Genomic DNA, 5,126 nt, shown 5'->3' with positions numbered 1-5,126 from the left:
TTGCTTCTCTGCTAAACGAGCGTGCATCTGATGGATTAGGGGGTATCTTACAAACACGACCTGCTGGAACCGTGTGAAGGATACCTTATTCCTGTATCCAGATGATCCGGGCACTGGGTATGCCATGTAAATTGCCTTAGCAAATAACAGAAGGATGACTGATCACTTTCAGCATCGAAACTTTAACATTTACCACTTCGTTGGAAGTTCTAAAGTTTGTCACCTACTTTCCTGCCTCATTAAACAAAGCATGCTAAAAATCATTTAATCACGTCTCCATCACTAAAGGCCATCCTTATCCTGGGCTTTAGAACAACCACTGAGGGATGGGACTATTTTGTCTTTTCTTCTACTCAAATGATCCCAGAATTTGGAAGTGCTTTTGTCTCATTTTTATATTTATATGACTCTTTCTTCACTATCCAGTCCCTTCTTGCCTCATACAAGTTCCTTCTAATTTGCTATTTCTAATCTTCTGTGAGGGAGCAGCTGGGTGGCTCAGTCAGTTAAGCATCCAACTCTAGATTTCAGCTCAGGCTATGATCTCGCGGTCGTGAGATCAAGTCCCATATTAGGATCTTCTCTCTCTCTCTCTCTCTCTCTCTCTCTCTCTCTCTCTCTCTCAAAAAAAGGTTGTTTTCTTATAGTGATGAATCACTCAATTCTACTCCTGAAATCAATACTGCACTGTATGTTAACTAAAATTTAAATTTAAAAAAAAAGGAGGAAAAAAAAGAAGGAATAGTCTTAAAAGGAAAAAAAAATCTTCTGTGGGTAGGAAAGCAAATCATGCTTATTAGAGCTCCATGTAAACCAAAAGCAAATAAATTCCAAGGACCAAAGGGACTTTCTTCCGAGTAAGCTACAGAATGTTAGCACAAGGTCTTTGTGACATCTATCCTGGTTGACAAAAGCCTGTTACAACCTTCTATGGAGGAATGAATTCATCCATTCCTTGTGGTATAAGGCAGGTGAGTCCGCCTGTTAAGATAACGCTTTGATAATTAGAGAGAGAGAGAGAGAGAGAGAGAGAGAGGAGGGAGGAGAGAGGGAGGGAGGAGGTGGATAATGAACACACACAAATGCTTACAAGTTGCTGGGCAGTGTTCTAGAGGCTTTGCCTATATAAGCTGGTTTCCCCAAAAACAAGCCCATAAAGGGGATACTATTATTACACCCATTTTGCAGGTGCAGACTCTGAGGCATAGAAAAGACAAGAGTGACCACAGGGACTGAAGTGGAAGACTGGGTTCTGGAGGGGGTGACAGTGTGGCATTTCCCGGTACAGGAGTGGCTCCTGCAAGAACCCCAAGAATGTGGGGGCAGGGAGGAGTAGGAAGATGAGGAAGGCAGGACACCCAGGAAACACCTCTTGGTGGCAGTCACGGGGCACGAGGAGATATGGGTGTCCCTTGAGTGCCTTAGTCACTCAGAGGTCCCTAATGCAGCCACTGTTACTCCGCGGGAGAGGGATCAGGGAAATAAAAGCCCACGGAGCTGGCAGGGCTCTGGGGTGGCTGACCACTCTCTGCCCTGGTCAGCATCACCCTGAGCTCAGTGAGAATGGGGACAGAGATTGAGCCTGTTGTCACGGCCTGAGGACAACTGACCCCTTTGCTAACAGGCCAAACTGTCTGCCAGGTTCTTCTGGTAACTATCAGCAGCCTCTGGTTTAGCTGAGAGCCAAACAGCCCCTCTCTCCTACCCTCCCCATGCCAGGTATGACTCTCTTTAAGCAAGTCTTAGATAAAACTCAGCCAACTGTTTAATATTCATTAGCAAGCCTGCAAACAGTCACATGAACAGCTCCTGCAGCTCAGGAAAGTCCCCATCCTGGCCCTCGGCCAGCACTTTGCTTCTCAAAAGGCTGCGAAAATATTCCATATTCCGGCCAGGCCTGCTTTGGGCACAAGCAGCAGGAGGCCTCCAGGAAGCAGCATCTTCAGGACCCCAAGACGCCCAACTTTGCCTGGGCTTGTGGGATTCTTCTCGTCAGGTAGGAGGCGCGGCCTGGACCATCTTCCCAACCAATCGCTGCTCTCGAACACCACTCATTACACCAAGGAAAAATCGTATCTTACCTGCTTTATGCTAATTAACCCTCAGGTGCAGATTTTAAGGATACCTGGAATGCTGAGTAGCTATCTATGGAATGTGGACTCTGGATTACGATATTTCAAATGCTAAGCACTTACCCTTAGGGTGTGGAATGAAGTTAAATCGTGTCCATTCTCCTTGCTGCAACTTTCATAGGGAAATATATTTTTTCATATATTTTTCAAATGCTTATTTTTGAGAGAGAGGACTAAGCAGGGGAGGTACAGAGAGGGGTGGGGGGAGGCACAGAGGATCCAAAGCAGGTTCTGCACTGACAGCAGAGAGCCACCCCAACACGGGGCTCGAACGCATGAACCGCGAGATCATGACCTGAGCTGAAGTGGGACGCTCAACCAACTGAGCCACCCAGGTGCCCCTCATGTGTAAATATTAAAAAAAATTTTTTGGAAACATTTATTCATTTTTGAGAGACAGAGACAGAGCACGAGCGGGGGAGCGGCAGAAAGAGAGAGGGAGACACAGAATCCGAAGCAGGCTCTGAGCTGTCAGCACAGAGCCGGACACAGGGCTCAAACTCACAGACCGCGGGATCATGGCCTGAGCTGCAGTTGGACGCTTAACCGACCGAGCCACCCAGGCGCCCCTGGAAATATTTTAAAGTAAATTATCACACGGACACTCCAAGCTCAGAGGAGGGCTGGCCATTCTGATATAAAGACAGGGAGTGAGGATGTTCCAAGAAACCACCCACCATCCGAAGCAGAGGCTTACAGGTGGCAAAGCTCTGGGAGGTTCAGGAGATTCTAAGTTCTACTCTGTGAGTTCCATAGACTACTGAACCCCTGGGGCTGGGGGGCATGGGGGGGGGCCAGTAATGACCCAACAAGCTACACAGTTGTCTTTTGTCTTTACATTGGATCAAGGGCACGGACCTTATAATGTGCTCAGATGCATGGTGACTCTGGGAAGGTCTGCAGCATTTCTCAAATGACTAAGTCTATGGCATCATCTTTCTACAAGCACCTTAAGGACTACAGTCTGAGAAAAATAATTTGAAAAACACAGTGTCAAAAAATATAGAGGATAAAGCTGGGGAATTTCCTAAGCCAGGAAATACTGATCTGTTGACTGGAGATAAAAAAGAAATTTACTTACTGAGTTAAGGTTTAAGATGCCAAATTAATGAGCCTTTTCTTTAGGATGGAGAGAAAACAAACTGAAGTGTCCCTGGAGATGGAGAGAACTTTCCTGGTAACCCCTTCACAATGAGCACCTGTGGGGGCAGCAGGACCAGCAAAGGAAGACAGCAGAGTATAGAATGTGTCTGATCAAGCAGATCACGGGAAAAGGCTGAGAAACAAGATCCCTGGGAGTGGAGTCCAATAGATGTCAGCATGCAAAGTCCTGATAAGAAATGAGATGGTCACAAATTGATGCCATAAAGCAGCAAATAGGATCTCTGAGAAATAGTGGGGGAAATCTCAAGGGTAGGCTCTAGTGAAGGGGTGCATCCTACTGCCAGGACCCGGGCAGGCTGTGGAGGGGGCTAATCCTGCGTGTGGGGACAGCCCGGGGGACATCTCCCCACACGAGGATGGCCAGAAGAAAGGGAAAGATAGGGATGCCACCGAAGAAGGGTGGAAGGGATAGAAAACCACCTTTGGAGGAGAGAGTTGCATGTTATTTCAGGAGAGGCTACAATCCAGACCACTTCATGACCCCAGAAATCACGCTACTGGCATTCTAGAATAAAACAGACCAATCTACTGCATTCCAGCTATTTTACTTTATGTTCTTGAGTCATAAACCATACCAAAGTTTAAAATAATATTTAACGAATACGTTTGTGAGAAAAGAATGAACAGGAATAAGAACTACATACTCTTTAAAATTTTTTTCTTTCTCTCTTCCCTTCCATCCTTCCTTCCTTCCTTCCTTCCTTCCTTCCTTCCTTCCTTCCTTCCTTCCTTCCTTCCTGAGACAGAGCATGAGAATGGGGGTGAGGGGCAGAGGGCGAGAGAGATTATCTTAAGCAGGCTCTGTGCTCAGCATGGAGTCTGATGCAGGGCTCAATCCCATGACCCTGAGATCAAGACCTGAGCTGAAATCAACAGTCAGACCAAATCAAGAGTCAGACCAAGACTCAACCAACTGAGCCACCCAGGCACCCCTATTATTTAGAATTTTCTAACTGGTGTGAAACTACCTTCCTAAAGGGAACTAGTGCTTCTAATTCAATTTTAATCCCTTCTTCCAAAGAGGCCAAAGGGTTCCTTTGGCACTAAGATCCATCAAATAAAAATATTTATTGATAATCCTGTATCATTCAGGATGCCTCTGGCCCCAAGTAAGGAGAAACGGTATCTCCAAGTGGCTTAAACAGTAAGTACATTTATTGTTTCACAACACTGGCAGCCACAGCATTTCCCTGAGATTCTCTTGGCTTCCTGCTTCCACTGGAGGTGAGTGGTTCCTGTGGCTCCAATCTTCAAAGTTACACGTGACAGTGTCCTGGGGAAAGGAACCATCTCGCCTTTCCTTGTACCCTTTCCTTAAATTGGAGGAAACTTTTATCAGAAACCCCCAGTAAGCTGTCTCACTGGCCTCTTTAGGGTCATAGGCACATCCTAAACTAATCATGAGCAAAGAGGATGAACGCCCTTAAGCCATTCAGATCCACCCCTGGAGCTAAGGGTGGCTCAGTTTCTCCTGAAACATCTGGCTGAGGAGGAAGAGAGGGTACCTGAACAAACTGGGATTCTTGGATAGAAGGAAAGAGGCACGTGGATGCTGGACACACAACCAACAACGTTCACCACAGATGCCACACGCTCGTCACCACTAGAGACAAAGCTGTAAGTCACAGACTACTCTCTCAAAACATTTTACAGTGTGATTGGAGAAAAGCATAAATGCACGTAAATGGACACTAATTATAACACACAAGACAATGTATGTTAAATACCAAATACAATGCATTCTACCAGACAAAATCCAAGACAGACTCATCCTATACCAAACTCTGTTCCACTGGAAATCAACTCTTAGGACATTGGAGTTTTATGAGA

At 46.0% G+C, this 5,126-nt stretch overlaps 1 long non-coding RNA gene across 1 annotated transcript; it reads left to right on the top strand.

The window, feature by feature from the left end:
• Positions 1 to 885: 885 nt before the first annotated feature.
• LOC122232591 lies at positions 886 to 3,829 on the top strand. The gene is made up of 2 exons (XR_006209937.1): positions 886 to 971; positions 3,258 to 3,829. It is a non-coding gene; the product is annotated as an uncharacterized LOC122232591 (long non-coding RNA).
• Positions 3,830 to 5,126: the final 1,297 nt, after the last annotated feature.

This window comes from Panthera tigris, chromosome D3, assembly GCF_018350195.1.
Source record: "Panthera tigris isolate Pti1 chromosome D3, P.tigris_Pti1_mat1.1, whole genome shotgun sequence".
NCBI classification, from domain to species: Eukaryota; Metazoa; Chordata; class Mammalia; order Carnivora; family Felidae; genus Panthera; species Panthera tigris.
The sequence above is the reverse complement of the archived record's forward strand: the minus strand, read 5'-3'. Positions and strand labels throughout refer to the sequence as shown.